This window comes from Cygnus olor, chromosome 13, assembly GCF_009769625.2.
Source record: "Cygnus olor isolate bCygOlo1 chromosome 13, bCygOlo1.pri.v2, whole genome shotgun sequence".
NCBI classification, from domain to species: domain Eukaryota; kingdom Metazoa; phylum Chordata; class Aves; order Anseriformes; family Anatidae; genus Cygnus; species Cygnus olor.
This window is the reverse complement of record NC_049181.1, coordinates 5,727,739-5,744,626: the sequence shown is the minus strand read 5'-3', so window position 1 is coordinate 5,744,626 and position 16,888 is coordinate 5,727,739. Positions and strand designations below refer to the sequence as shown.

General features: G+C 35.3%; 1 long non-coding RNA gene across 3 annotated transcripts in view; it reads left to right on the top strand.

Moving 5' to 3' along the window:
- The window catches only part of LOC121077535, a 112,062-nt gene that overhangs the window by 28,965 nt on the left and 66,209 nt on the right, over positions 1-16,888 (top strand). For 2 of the 3 annotated variants that reach the window (XR_005824120.1, XR_005824118.1), the window contains exons 3-4: positions 8,849-9,190; positions 10,465-11,745. The exons of the other annotated variant lie outside the window; for it this stretch is intronic. This is a non-coding gene — a long non-coding RNA (uncharacterized LOC121077535). Of the gene's footprint in view, positions 1-8,848; positions 9,191-10,464; positions 11,746-16,888 lie in introns of those variants that run through there. 3 annotated transcript variants of the gene reach the window in all.

Below are 16,888 nucleotides of genomic sequence, written 5' to 3'. Positions count from 1 at the left end.
ATGTTTGGTGATTTACCTTCTTTAATCCCTATCTCAGTAGTACAAACATCCCTTGTTATTACAATGACATGATGCTAGCATGGATAAGTAAGAATAGGAATTCATCTTTTTCTGTGGCTGTTTGATTTGCTGTTAAAGTTAAGAATATAGTGCAGAAAAGAAGGTACAAAAGGACATTCTGCTAGTACATTCAATGGCTTTGCTCTCTGAAACAACATCAAAATCGTTTATTTAATATTTGTAGAACATTTGACTGTCAGGTCACTAATAAAATGTCTTTTTTTAAGGACATTCATATCTTAGCTGGAGCAAGAAAAAATTCTGTTGTAAATAAACAACAAACTCAGATAACTGGGTAGTTCGGGAAAAGCTTTTCATAGAAAATGTGATACTGGCATTCTTGAAAAATTTTGATTGGCATTTTTTAATGTTACTTTAATAATAGAGCTGGTTTGATGTGTCCTTTTTCATATTCACTCTATTCACAGTAATAACTATTATATTTAGTTATGGTTTCTGGATGTCTACACTGAATTTTTTAGGAGTGCACTAGAGACAAGAATCCAATTCTGTTTTTCTAGACAGAATTTGCATTCCTTTTTTATTCCTTTTCTTTATCTCCATTTTACTTCCTCCCCCCTTTCTTTGGATTCCATGGAATTTCTTCTTCATGTTTTGTTGTTCAAGTGTATTGCATTGCATGCAACACTGTATTTCCTGCTATCACTAAAAAATTTTAAATTCCTGTTATCATTACATGCAAGTCCTTTTGCAGGTTTATTATACTTCCCTCAGGCCACTGTCTCAGCCCTCTTTTATATCAAATGATTATGATATAAATGGATCTTGTATTTTAAATGAGTACTGATGTAAATTGCTAATGGTATATGTACTGTCATAAGACCATTTAGAGCCTTAATCTACTTCTGGTATAATGTAAATAAGATTGCTGGCTGTGTACAGTGAAAGTGAAGTTTTATGGAAAATCAGCTGTGATAATCAACATTTTTACTGACTTAATGATAAATATGCAGTCACTTCTCTTAGCTAGGGACAAGGGTTTTGTGTGAATATAGAGTTCCTCAGTTCTGTGTGGATTCTAAGTGGGAGAGTTCAAGGTTTTTTGTTTGTTTGTTTGTTGTGGTGGTTGTTTGTGGTGGTGGTTGTATTTGTTGCTTTTTAAATTCATGAATGTTGATTCCCAAGGAATAAAGATTTACCGCGGAGGAAATGCTAGATTTTATTTTATTTATTTATTTTTTAGTTACTGAGCAGCTTCTGGAACTGAGGTGAACATCGACAATTATGACCAACCAGAGAGCTCAGAACTCAAGGTAATCAAACTGCTTCAGTCAAACACACGTACAAAAAGATAACAGAGAAACAGTAACACTTACTGTGAAATCATGTTAAAATGTGTTAGTTAAAGCATGTATGGATGATATGTTTCAAAAATATTTTTTCTATTTAATAATATGAGAAGCTTGATTTGAAAAAAAAAAAAAACACTTGTTAAAAATGGGAACTGAACTTCTGATACTATTTTTTAAAAAAGGGGTTATGTGTCATTGGCAACAGAGGGAAGAGGAACGAAAGGACTAAAGGTCACTGAAGACTGCTATGTACCTGCTTATGTACATGTAGTTTTGTCTGAGGAAGGAAAAAAACTGTGCAAATGTATTCCAAGTTACTACGAAGGGCTTACTTAGTTAATCCTTATCACTTCTGCAGCTTGGTTGTGGATCTGTTCTGTTGCTAGCTTCTCTCAGCAGTCTCCTATTCTGTCTTCCTAAACAGCAGCACAGTCTATTCAGCTGCTGCAATATGGAGGAGTAGAAAGGAAAAACGGTGATCAAGAAGCCAGCAATATGTGAGCAATCTTCAGCAGTATTCTCCTTGAGCTTTGTCAGCAAGCAGCAAGGAAAGGAGAACAGGAATGGGCAGATACCATCTTTACTGTTTAACCACAGTCATTCTGACAGAAAACAGTACACCAGAAGTAAACTTGTAACACATAGTTACACCATCTGTTATGGTGGGAGTAGCCATATGGAACGAAGTTCATAGAATCATAGCATGGTTTGGGTTGGAAGAGACCTTAAAGTCCATCCTGTTCCAACCCCCTGCCATGGGCAGGAACACCTCCCATCAGCCCAGGCTGCCCAAATCCCATCCAGCCTGTCTTTGGGCACTTCCAGGGATAGGGCAGCCACAGCTCTGGGCAGCCTGGGCCAGGGCCTCACCACCGTCATGGTGAAGAATTTCTTCCTTATATCTGATCTAAATCTACCCTTTTGAAGTTTAAAACCATTCCCCTTGTCCTATCGCTATATACCCGTGTAAAAAGTCTCCATCTCTTTTATAAGCCCTATTCAAGTTTTGAAAGTCTGCTATAAGGTCTGCCCAGAGCCTTCTCTTCTCTGGGCTGAACAACCCAGTGCTGTCATAGGAGAGGTGCTCCAGCCCTCTGAGCATCCTCAAGGCCTCCTTTATGTTGTACTCAAGTAAGTAAAATGAGGCTGCTACTGATTATCAGTACCTGTCTTGTTGGAGTAGGATGGAGTTTATTTTCCATCTCCTCAATAGTGTGAGAATTGTACCTATTTTGTGATATCTGAGGGCCCAGCTTTGCTCACACCAATGGTAATCAGGAGTGGTGAGGGAGGAAAAAATGAGTATTTTAAGGATAGATGGCAGGTGTTACGGCCATGCTCTGTTTCACCACTTGCTGTGGCTTTAGATAATTGCGTGTGCACTAATCTAAGCTAGGAAGAGAGCAAGTAAGTAAAGAAGTGACTTTCTAAAGTAGTAGCTCTGAACATGTTCTGTGCTTGACAGAAGTCTTCATGTTAGCATGGAGAGGAACTTGAAAAAGACTGTTACGCGTTACAATCCTTTATTGTATGCTTTGCTAACTTTGCCAAGGCAGCTGTGCTTTCTCTAACTGAAGGCAGTATAACTTGATTTTAAGATACATTGCTAATTAGGCTGATAATATGCTAAGGTTTCTTCAAGTGTCTGAATCCCTTTTAATAGGGACTAGAGCACACGGTAAAGGACAAACATGCTGTATGGTGTTTCACGTGCTTTATGGCGTTTCACATGCTTACTTGCATGTGGCTGTTGTAGAAGAATGGTAAGGGTTATCGAAGGGGTGAAAATAAAGGATCTTGTCAATTTATGAAGATTTCATTGAAACATCTTGTGCTTTTCTATTCTGAAATAAGAATTTTAATTGGTAGTAAGTAGGCAAATTTGTATTATTACATGCTGTATTATTACATGTCTCTGCAACAGTAGTATCTCATTATTTAATGTGGTGATAAGCCTGAGACATATTTAAATTCTTTCAGTAAGAAAACACCTTTTTAATGTCAGATATCTAATATCCACATGCTGTGGAAAATGACCTTGTTACAGATATAGTGCTTACTGTTAATCTGGAGATAGAGTGATAAGGATCTAAAGTATAGTCATATGGTCCTGTAGCTCAGATTTTAATCATATTACTATCTGACTGTTGTAGTTATACTCATCCAGAGATCCTGAGGTACTCAGGAAAATTATATATAATTGGTTATTTTGGTCACTGTTTACTGAATCTGCTAAATGCCAGTTTCTGCTAGATGACAACTGAACCATTTCTGTGCTAGTGACAATGCTACTTTGAATGCCAGTATAATAAGAACACTGATTGGAAGAAAACTCAACTGAGTACTTGGTGTGTCCTAGAGTTTCCAGCCAACATAGTCGATCAGGTTTCACAGATGTTGAGACTGATATTTTTTAAAAATAATAATAATAATTAATAAAGGATAGGGGAGCCTGGACCAGTGAGAGTATGGCTTTTTGGAGCACCAGAAATAATTGCAAATATTTTATATAGTGTAGCCGGTAGAATTTTTATTTGCACTAAGGAGCTTTAAAAAAAAAAAAAAAGAAAAGCAAAAGCAGTCTTGCTGCATTTTAAAATACTACACAATTATTTGTCCCAAAAAGAACCGCCTTGAGGTAAGGGATAGGACTAAATGATCCCTTAGGGTACCTTCCAGATCTGTGATATCTGAAAACCAAACTGCTCTCTGTTGGGTAGCAGCTATCAGGGTGACTATTTACCTTTTGCAAAGCTCCAAGACAAAAGATAATCTACAATATCAAAGCAAGGTGTCAAGGACATCACGAAATATGAAGTAACTTTGCTATACACTCTCTTAAATACAAGTTCCAAATTGTGTCTGAGGAAATTCACTATCAGAAACTATTAACGTATATTATGTAATGATGCAATTATTATTTAGCTGAGTAAACCTCAGCTGACCTTTATTCCTTATTAAACTACAATGAAACAAACTTATAGTTTAGCCCTTAAAGGTTAATCTTCCTTAGGTTTATAAATGAATTTGGACAGGGTCCTGTTTTATCTTGATTGACCCAAATTAGAAAGAAGATGGAAATAGATTAAAGTCATTGATGTAGTGATGCAAAGAATCAGATAGCTTTAGCCAAGAAAAACTGATTTGCAACACCAAAGAAGTGACAGCCATGTTCCAAGGTCATCTCTTCTATTTGTTTTTGTTCTTGTTTTTGTAAACAATAACCCTTTCTGTGGGGATGTAATGAAGCTGGTGTGTATAGTTTGGTTGCAGCCAGTGGTTAGGGAAAAGACACACAAACTCTGTGGTGAGAAGTTCTTTATTGGCTTAGTTGTTACTCCAAGCTGTCACCAGGTCGGGGCAAAGGCAAATAGTACTTTCCAGGTCACATTATTACTACATTGCTATCTATTTGAGATAGCATATATACAAGCTGGAAAATTCCAGGGTTTCCAACGTTTTTCTTGGTGTTCTTTTTTTTGTTTTGTTTTGTTCTGTTGTGGGTGTTGGTTTGTTTGTTTTCTTACTGTAAGTCAGTTGACTCGCAAGGTCTAACTGAGTTGTAGTTCTTAATATGCTGGCTGTTTACTAGTGCTTGTAAAAATTCATGGCTCACTTTGTTAAATATATTTACCTCTAACATTTGGTATCAGAAAAGCTTAAAAGAGAAAGTTCAAGGAATTAAGCCCCTTTGTGTGTTTTGGGTTGTTTGTTTGTTTGCTTTAAATTGGAAAGGTTTGGCTCCAAACCAGAGGAGCAGTCAGAAATAAGGATAAATTCTCATGAAATTTCATCTTTGAACTCAAGTCTTGCCTGTAAGAGTCCATGCCATAAATTTTACTGTTATACATTCTTGTTTGAACCAAGCTCATAAAGACAAGATGCATAAAACTGAAAGATTTCAAGGTAGTAGCAAATCCAGTATGTGACATCATGAGAAACTGGGTCGGGTGTATAGTGAAGAGCACATCCTTGTGCTTCTAGATTTTTATTTTCCCAGAGTTGCAAATTTGTCACAAAATATAAATTGAAATATTCATACTTAGATGTCTGAACAGTGCATCTAACTGCAGAATATGATCTATTTAACTTGCTTCCAGCATACACGTTGTTGTCATGGTAGCATTCTGTATATGTAGGAGTTAAATGAATGCTGCAAAATAAATGTTTTGAGTATGTGGGATGGAATTTCTTTTCAATCAGAAAGGTGGCTTGTGAGTCTGAGAATAACTCAGTGCTGAGGACAGGTTTTGGCCTGTAACAAACTCAATTTTAATTAACCTGAATGCTTTAGCCATTGGACTTTCTTAGATGGTTTGCACTTCAGGAGTTCTAAGATTCCTATTGGGTTCTGTTTATATGTAAGTTTTTTTTTTTTGGTATGTTTTTTAAATACTGCTGAACAGCAAGTGTTTTCTTTGTTTTGTTCAGTGTAGAATAGAACTAACTTGCTGAAATCTCTTTTGTTTCAGGATTATAGTTTTCCTAGCAGCTGTAACCAGACTGGTTTATAAAATACAGAGTTCTTATCTTTATCTTTTTTTTTTTTTAATGGAAATGACCTTTTCTTACATCTAATGGTTACAGAATATATGCCTGTCTGTCTGTCTTTCTGCCTGTCATTCTTATGGGATAAAAAGAAAACAAAGTAGCTTTAAAGGACTGCAGTGTAGTGGCATTTTGAAAAAGCTAACAGGGTTTATAATCATGCACAGAACTTCAATACAAGTTACTGTTACTGTAATGAACTTGAAATATCAAGGCAATGTTATGCAAAAGGTAATCAAATTGTACATCAGGAATATTTTTCTAACTAATGTTAATTAAAACTCTCCTCTTGGCCTGCTTCCTTGTGTTCAAAACATGATTAATTGTATCAAAGTTTTTTTGAACTAAATACTTCAACCCTGGGGTTAGCTGTGTTTCTGGATACACGATCTTTATCCAAAGCAAAGAGGGAAGCAAATGAAGACAGAAATGCCAGTCACTCAGTGAAATGGAAAATAATACTGTCCTGGAACAATTAATGTTCTCTCTAGGGATGCTGCCAAAATGATCAGTTAAGGACTGCAGATAAAATGGACGAAGAAATTCTATATAATGAACAAAATGTTTCCAGATATAAAATTAATTTAGGATCTTTATGCTCCAAATTTACTTTTATTTATTTATTTATTTTTACAAGCTAGCATACAGTAATTGCAATTAAAGCTAATACCACAACAAGGAGTTCTACTATGGAGCTTCTAAGCAGTGGCAAGCAAGAACATCATGGCTTTTCTTTTTAATGGTGAAAGTTCTGCCCTGATGAGAATAGATATAATGTGAAGTAGAGGGATTTTGATATTTTTAATCCTTCTTTTCCCTAGCTGCTTTTAATGACATATGTGATGTAGAAAACATTTGCTGTTTCTAAATCCAAGTTATCAGTAACACTTATCTGAATTTAGATAGCTTATGTTAAAAGTCCCAAAACAATGTGATAATCTTTCAGTTTTGTTAATCGCTTACTCTGTGACAAAATCTATTGGAATTAGTTTCTTAAACAATGTATGTTCCATTGATCAGTGAAAGCCTTGAGACCTGAACATGACTTTACCACAAGAAAGAAGTCAAAATTAGGAAAGTATTATGTCACCAAAATTAAATACGTATCCTAGTGAGGATTAGAAGTTGAATTCAGCTATATAATTTGTGGTGTGGAAGTAAAGGATTGAGATCATATGAAGAAGAGAATGAAATTCTGGCCAAAATGAATGCCATCAATACACAACTTGACTGTTTTAAGACAATATGAATATTTTTTTCTGCATTTAACATGCATGAATAGTCAGGATTATTTGGGATTTGTTTGTAAGACACAGAAATCTCCCTGGGTAAATAACAAAAGTACTTTTTTTTTTTTAAGCCTTCAGTTAGAAAGTCTCTAGATTATGCTAACCAGAAAAAATAATAATAAAAAAAATCTGTTCAGTTACCATTATTTAAGTTGAAAGAGAAGTATGAGGGGCAATGGACACAAGTTGCATCAAGAAAAATTCCAGTAGGATGTTAGGAAAAGAAATTTCACATTTAAGTCATTGTTGTGGTTTAACCCGGCTGGCAGCTAAACACCACACAGCCGTTCGCTCACCCTCCCCTCTCCCTCTCTGGGATGGGGGAGAGAAACAGGAAAGTGAAGCCTGTGGGTTGAGATAAAGACAGTTTATTAAGACAGGAAAATAATAATAATAATGATAATAGTACTACTAATAATAATGTGCACAAAACAAGTGATGCACAATGCAATTGCTCACCACCAGCTGACCGATGCCCAGCCTATCCCCGAGCAGCTGGCCCTCCCACCCCAGCTAGCCACCCCTATATATTGTTTAGCATGACGTCAGATGGTATGGAATACCCCTTTGGCCGGTTTGGGTCAGCTGTCCTGGGTCTGTCCCCTTCCAGCTCCTGCTGCACCCCCAGCCTGCCCGCTGGCAGGACAGAGCGAGAAGCTGAAAAGTCCTTGGCTTGGTGTAAGCACTGCTCTGCAACAATTAAAACATCAGCATGTTATCAGTGCTCTTCTCATCCTAATCCAAAACATAGCACCCTACCAGCTACTAGGAGGAAAATTAACTCTGTCCTAACTGAAACCAGGACAGTCATCTTTCCAAACAAAACAATTAAAAAAAAAAAAAAAGCTTTATTGTTATTTAGATTGCCTTTTTTCAAGCTCCTGCTTTTTCTGTGTTAGAGACATAAGTCAACTTAGATCCTCAAAACCTTAAAAGGCTAACACAGCTTTCAAAGATAGCTACTACTCTATGTAGTTGGAAGCTATTTTTTTAAAAGGGATCTGTTACACTCTCTATTTGAATTAGATGTGATAAAAGATGAAGTTGACTGGGGGATTTTCTTTCATCTCTTAAGCAGCTTTGATTCATATTTAATGGTGGACTTCACCACAATTCTGATTTTCTTTCATGTTCATTCTTTACTCAAATATATATTTAAATGAAGGATTTATTTCTTTTCCTTATGAAATACCTTTGAAAGTGGAAGAAGCATTGACTTTGTGTGGTCACATCTGTAACTGATTCACATATGGTATTAGAAATTTACTATTTAATACTTACCTTAGACATATCAGTCTTGAAGACAACTGCACAAGAGAAATTCTGAAAAGGCGGTCACTAGGATAGTGAAACTACTGGGCTAGAATGTCAAGTTACTAAGTGTGTGTAAATCAAGTGATTCATCTGGACGTTGAAACTCTGGACATCTGATAAAGCTAGCATACCATCTATAATGACTTTCTAGTTCTGCAGATATTCTGCAGGAAGTATTTGAAGCAGGAATTTAAAAGAAAATGCAGAGGCAATTTTACGATGTTAGTTTTTTATTGAGAAAGTTTTTCTCCTACTGCAACTAAGTGCGTGCTTGCAAGCAATTTGGAGTGATTATTATTATTATTTTTACAAATTTCTTTGTAGTCGACATCCTGGTGAATAACAATCTATAGCTGCTATTCAGAAGACTAAAGGGAGAAGAGTGAAATTTTGCAAAAAGATCAGAGTCACAGAATGGCCAAGGTTGGAAGGGACCTCTGAAGATCATCTGGTACAAACCCCGGCCAAGCAGGATTGCCTAGAGCACATTGCACATGTTGGCATCCTGGTGGGTTATGAATATCTCCAGAGAAGAAGACTGCACAAGCTCTCTGGGCAACCTGTTTCAGATGCAGAGTATATGGAGTAAAAACTGTCATGCTAGCTTGAGGATCAAACAAAATGAGATTATCTAGTACTTTAAACAGATTGCAACATTGGTCCTTGGTACGTATGTCTTATAAATGTTTAAGTCTGAACTTGATAAAATATTTTAATTCTTTTTCTCAGGATCCTGTCGGGGAGCAAGTAGGGCATTGATTCAAAATGGAATACACTTTCTTTCAAAATTTGGGACTGAACTTTGAAAGTTTGTACTTTCATATACAATATGACCATATGAATATACAACAAGACCATATGAATATACAATATGAACATATGAATATACAATACCAGTACTGTTGTACCTATTGCTAGTACTTTTTCATGTAGTAAAATTGAAAGCTTTAGTACCATTTTCAGTAGTTCAGATAGTAACCAAAATAGCAGCATTGGGGTTATGGGGTTACTGCAAAGAGTTTTAGAATATTATGAAGACGGTGAGAAAATTAAGCTATTTCCAGATTATTCAGAAACAAACTAGAAATCCTACTGTTTAAATATGTATGTAAGCAGTCCTTTTGTATTTCAGTCTAGTTATGTAGGATATCTTCTTCTAAGTTGTCATTTTTTAAAATGATACTGTAATTCCAACTTCTAAAGAACTACAAGCAATTTAAAGGAATTTCATAGCTATCTGGCTGATGGTCATTTAGGGAAAGTTTCAGTATGGAAGGAGGGAATTACTGAATGGAGCAGAAAATACCAGTTACTAAGAAGTAAGCATAGCAACATTTTAACTACTTGGTTATTGATGGAATTTTTACGTACACTGTTGAAAAAAATATTTAAGGTTGGATTAGATGATTTTATAGGTCTTTTCCAACCTTAATGATTCTATGATTAAAATAAATAAGCAAACATTTGCAATATTACTGTAAAATCCATTGTATTCAGTGCTGTCTTGAATTCTTTCAATTTCAAAAAGTATTTAGAACAAGGAAGAAGTTCAGGATGACTGAGAAGAAGAAGATACAGAATTCTTCTTGGCCTTGTCAGTTACTCATGTAGTATAGATCACAAACTAACTTGCTTCTTTACAGTAGGTAGATTCACAGCATGATTCATCAAAATTGCAAGTTCTTAAAAATTCCTTCTCTTTCATTTTTAAACTTTAGTGGGTGTTAAAGAAGGTGGGAGCTGTTATTCTGCACAGTGTGAACCTCTTGAAAATGCAAAGTGCAACAATTTAGAGCTGGTTGGGTTAGCTGCTACCCCTATGTAGGTGGTAATGGAGTCTTGCTTATTGTACCTCCTGCTGATTTTTTTCTTTTCGTTTTGTTTCTTTTCGTTACATTTCCCCACACCCCACCCCCACCCATCCTCTGTATCCAATGCAGCTTTTCTTGAAGTGGAAGTTCCAGAAGAGCCCATCCTAATATACCGGCTAAGGTGAAATAGATATCACCTCACAGTTGACCTTAATGGAGGGCCACATTGTTTTTTGGGGTTGATTTCTGAATGTGATTTCTGTTAAATGGAAGTACTCTGTAATGCTGGCACAGATGATGTTCTGTAGTTTAATGGCAAGATAGTCAGCAGAAAAAAAGTAATTTTAAATTAAGGTAGAAAGGTATTCATTCTGCCAAAAGTATAGGTGTGTAATCACTGAGAAGTTGGTCACTTTGAGAACAGTCACAAAAGTTAGAATAAGTGTGCAGAGAAATGAGGTGAATGATTTGTGGAATGACGTAGAACATGATACATTCTTTCAATACTTGGAAGTGAAACTTCAAAATTATGCTTAGTGAGAAGTGTGGTTAAACATCACCGATACTGGTACTTTGTCTTTCAAAACATGTTTGATTTTCATAAAATTTATTGATCTAAGTGGCATACTATAAAAAATTAAGCAAATTGTAATGATATAATTTTTCTTTTATTGTTTGTGTGAAATTCTGTAAAGTGGTTTGAGTGTATGCTAGATGCATTGTAATAGAGAGTCTCGATTTCTTTCCTGCCTCTTACCTGAGGAACAAGTTTGGCCAAATACTTAGTTTTTCTTTGATTTGATTTAGTTTTTATTCTTTGATAACTAAAATTTTATCACAAAAACGATTTCCAACGTCCCTATATGGCAAAAGAGAAAAGCAGGGAACTTTTTTACTCTTTGCATCAGTTGTTAGAATGTGACACCTTAAATTTGTCAGCTTGGGAATACTGTAAATCTTCCTACAGTCCTATCCACATGTGCATTGTAAATGATCCAAATGTATTTTCTGTGTGTTTTCCTGAAATGACCACACAGTAATAGTGTTATTTCTTTTCATTTTTCATTAAATTTAATTTTGAAGTCAGACTGTTGTAACATATTGATTGATTTAGTGCTGTTATTTATTGAAGAAGTGCTGTTCTCTTAACCTGAAAGTTTTGCAACAACTAAATTAAAAGCAAGCTTTTTTTTCTTTTCTTAATCTAATGGTTTTGTATCAGTACATATTCTCACTGCCACAATCCTCCTCCTAAAGTTGATGAAATTAAAACTAACATATTACTCAAATTGTTTATTACAGCACCAACAAAGCTTTTGCACTGGTTTGATCCTCAACTTCAGGTAAAGGTGCTATAACTTATGCTGTTGATGATAGAATGGCATAATCATGACACATGAGGAAATGAAGTAAAAAGACATGACCTTACATTGCAGGAGTTTGTTGTTTGTTCTTTAGCTTGTGAACAGTGTGCCAAATCTTTGTCTCATTCCAAACTGACTTGAATGCCTCCTCTGATGGAGCTTTTTTCTCCCCTATTTTCAAGGCACTGAAGTCGCTAGCATTTTGGTACTAATGTGAACTTCCTCCTATTTTCTCTCAAAGCATAAACAGTTCCTGCAACATCTTTTCTCCACGTATAAGTATATCCCTCTTGCAGTCCTCCATAGTATCCTCCATCTTTGTGTTCTGAAGACATAAGGATAGTTTGGTCTAATCCAATTAGTCTTCAAAATAAATCCTCTAATAAAGGGGGGTGGGAGGGTGAGAAGAAGTAATATTAGTCCTTTGTGAATATTATAGGAGGAGGTGAATATTAGTTTAGGCAAAAGGTAATAATATGAACTTGTATGATTTGTCGATGTTAAGTTTTTGAGATTTTTTTCTTAAATTGGAGACTGTAAAGGAATTTTCAGGGCTAGTTATGAAGACTTAAATGCCCTACCTACAAAATGAGTGAAATTCAATTCAGTCTCCATATTCATTTCTTTTATTCATTTGAATCTGCCAAGACAGGAGCCAATTAGTGTTACAGATGATACAAGCAGCTAGACTGAGACCACCAAAGTGTTACATGTTCCATGTAAATCAATGAAATATCCTGACTTCATAATGACCTCCTGTCACTTCTAGTGATGGTGTGACTTTACAACTAGTTTTATAGAAGTGAGAAGCTCTGTGATTCTGTTATAATCTTCATGAAATTTCCAGCTTTCAGGTTCCTTGGAGTTAATAGACTGATAAGTATGTCTAGAAATTGAAAAGTTTGAGAAAGTTTGCAGGTGGCTCATTATAACGTTATTATAATGACCTCTGACAGAGTATGAAGAAAAGAGCTCTACTCTGTTAAGATCAGAAATGATCATTCACTTAAAATGTGTTTACTTTAATTGAATTACTATTAAATATGTACATCTCTAATTTTCCACTTATTATTTGTAGACTTAAATATATATTTTTACTCAATCTTTTCTAAAAAATTACATTATGCTGGTACTGTCACAGCTTTTCTGTAGGGATGCAGAAGCAGCAAAACTTCAGTGTTTTGTGAGTGAGCAACTGCTCAAAACCCTGTTTAAGACCAACCTGATATCATCTGTTGCAAGGTGATTTACATTTTCGCTAAAGCACACAAGGCAATTTAGGTGCAGGTGTATCTTGATGTTTTTGAGGAGCCTCATGATATCATATGGAAAGCATGCACTGTCACCCAATGCATTTAGACTCAGGATTGTGTGTTAGTATCCCTGAAGCATTGAAGTTGTGTTTTTGTTTCTTTTTTTGTTCAAGTGGGGTAATTTTGTTCTTCATTTTCCTACTATTTAATTATCACTTTTCCTGTTTAGTGGGATCCCTGAAGTGGCTTTGTGCTTGCGATAGAACGAGGGTGGCAGTGGAAAACGGCACAGACTTGGTCTTTCTCAGTGGACTTAAAATAAATGTCCATATTCTTGATATGGAAGCTGGTTCTGTCTGGAATTTAAAAAGATACAAGAACCTGTAGAGCTTACTTTTCTTTAAACTGTTAAATGGAAATCTGAACATGGGGAGTGTCTGTTGAAGGGGCATTATATAAAGCACTTAGCAGCAGAGCACCTACAGATCCAGCAGCTAATAAATTATCTGACGCAATTTAACATCTTGAGATTCTAAATTGTGGATTGCCTATGTGCTTAGCTGCCAGATGGGTTAAACCACAACAGTCCTGCTTGAGCAATCTTTGCTAAATTGTTCTGCACAGAATTTAATGTTTATCCTTTTAATTTTAAAGGCATATTGCCAAAGAATTACTCATGCAGTCAAAGAAAATAAATAAATAAAAATCATTGAGTGTAGCCCTTAAGCAAGCTACATAATCTTACTCTCCTTTCCAGGTTTTTCAACAAATGAAATAAGGGATATCTTTCAAAAATGCATTTACCAAAACAGAATCCTTTCAAGTCATTTCTAGTACATGCTATTATGGCTTTTAATGACTGTTGCAGTAAGCTTGGTAAATCACTTTCACTCTGTTTTATGTGTATTTATACTTGTGTTGTTCTTACTGTAAATTCCATTGGTCTCTTTTGTCCTGATGGGTGGTGCTTAGCATTTTAGGTGGAAATATTGCATCAAAGTTGGAAAGAAAATTTAGAAAAGAGAGAATTACTCTAAGTGATGCTTATTGTAATTACTGTGATTTGAGAGTATACGCAACAAGCAAGATACCGTAATTAAACTATTCCTCACAAATAGCGGAAGATGTTTACTTAAAGACACAGTGCTTTTCCTTTTTCTAATGATGAAGAACCCCATCACTGGACAGCCATTTGTGCTTCTGTTGAAAGTTAAATGATGTTGTTTTCATTATCATACTGAGATGATGTATTCAGATTTTTATACATTTGTTTTATTTTATATTGTATTTTGCTATTTTTCTTAAAAGACAGTTTAACTTCTGATTATGTATTTGTGGCTGAGGTTCAGGTTATAATTTCTAGAACCATGCAGTATACAGCCAAAAGTGAATTTCAGTGAACAATCCTCAGAGTAACTGCTTTTCCTCTTAGAGGTCTGTAACTTACATTGAATAAAAATTAGAGCACTTCCATCTTGTGTAGGAGAACTGATCCAGTCCTTAGCATTGGAAGGTATTTACCAATGTCTGACCTGAAAAAATCTCTTGCTGCAGTGTAATCCATTGCTATCAGTAACGTGCAAAGGCAATATATACTTCCTTTTTTGCAGCAGCAGCCTGTTATGTATTTAGTTAGTTATCATACGCTTCTCTTGACTTCTCTTTCTTGCAAAACAATCCAAATTAGTTCAATCTTTTTTGTTAGGTTACTCTCCTCAGATCTTTGATAGTTTTTATTGCTCTATGTCACCTTTTCCCAGTTAAATTTGTTCTCCAAGACGTTGGAGCTATATGCCCCAAAGAAGGCATACATATGCATATAGCATAGGTTTTATCGCTAATTAGAAGGATTATTTGTTATTATTTTTATTTATAAATTGGAAGGATTATTTGTTGTGTCTTACATCAATATTCCTATGTCTTTTCCATTATCACTTTTTAGCAAGTGTGGCACTAACTTTCCTTAAGGACTTTTGCTTATTTGTACAGTTGTTTACTTCTATCTATATGAAATGATGTATTTTAGAGAAGAAAATTTTAAATTGTGAGCAGCTCTACATTTGCTTCATATCTTATAGGCATGTTCCTTGTTTTATCATGCAGGCCCAGGACAGGCTTTTACAGATTCCTATTGCTCATTTGATAGCAATAGTCACTACCAGTAACTGTAGTCTGGGTACATATATCTAGCCAATTGTATTTCACTACTCTCATCTCAACTGCATCTCCTTAGCTTGCAATTGTGAAACAAGGTCAAAAGTCTCACTTAAGTCTCCTCAAGCAGCTTTTCAAGATGTCAGAGGAGGAAGCTTGATGGATTTGATGCAACATCTTGGAAATGGATGTTAGCTCCTAGCCAACACAGTGTTGTTAGGTAATTCTTAATTAACGTTGGATAAAATGATGACTATGTTAATGTCAAAAGCAAAATGCACAAATGTTATAGAGAGTCTTTTCCTTAGTCCTGCAAGTATACAAATCTCTATTTAGGCAGAGTTTTGCTCTCCAATTTACATTGATCCCTAGTGCAGAAGTTGCAAATTTGGACTCTCCTTTGTATTTCTGGACAGGTACTGGTATTCAAAAAATAACATGTTAACATGTAATATATGACCTCAGAGCAAGTAAGAAGGTTGTGGATTATTCAGTGTGGAGACAAAATCTGGGCACCGAGAAGCATGGAGAAACACTAAATAATCAAATACATTAATTCTATATTTTAAATGAAGTATCAGAAGGAAAATAATTGCAAATCATATAATAAATTATAGCTGATTGACTTGGTAGGTCTCTCAGCTGTCTAATCTCTCACATAGAAGATATTTCTATTTGGAAGAGGGTGTAGTTATTTAAGTGGGTGTGGTGGGAGAAATCTGGAGCCGTATCACATGATGTCAGTATATATCATAGTAGCAAGATGTCAGACTCTGAAATCGTAGAAGTTCTGGACTATTTCAGTGAGGCATTATGAATGCTGGTGGAAAATCATCAGGGGAAATTCCTAGTCATTGACTCATGGATAAGAGACAGTTAAAATTGTGATACTGTCCTACCCTTTACACTTAGGCTAATGAGAGTGGACAGGCAGCAAGATCATAGGTCTGTCTTCTCAGAATGTTTGGAGAAGTATTACTGCAAAGTAGTTCAGTCCGCCTCCACATTGTATCCAGTTGTCGTGATATTTACCTGGTTGCAGTGTTTTTTTTAGGATACTTGAGACTTGTTTTATCATGTACTAAAAATCTAAATACATTTCATGTCCTTACAACCTCCTTGAGGTACCTCTTATGTGATTATGAAATTAGGGTAAGGAGATTTTTCAGTGGTTACTTGTGTAAGACTTCTTTTTGAATGTTGATAAGGAAAAAAGATGCTAAGTATGTGGGGACAGCCCCTTGAAGTTGAAGGGTAATTGAGTTAAAAGGAGAGAAAGCAACATCGGTGGGAACCTGCTGAGTATGTTAAGAGGGAAAACTGGAAGAAGTCAACATATTTGAGTATGTTTATATAGTGGTTATATGCATTAAATACATGAAATTAAATTCCCAAGTCCTGTAGTCTCTGTATTTTCTTCTCTATATTTATTTCTTATTATCTATATCTTATCTATTATTCTATGTATTTTCTTCTCTATATTTATTTTTATATTCCCCTGTGTTTTGGGGGGTATACAAAGGTACATAAGTAGAATAAGAGAAAACATGCTTGGAATCAGTCTGATATCTCAACAAACTTGACAAATATGCATTACAAAACAACTGATGCTAAAAATTTGAAAATAATGTGCAATTATTAAATATTATTGGCTTCATTGAGTTTAATTTATGTGTAGAGGGAATCTGCAGCATGTTAATAGAAGTACTTATTTTATGGAGGGAAAAGTAGAAAAATAAAGGAAAGGATTTCTCTCCATTAAGTATGTTGAAAGAATTTATG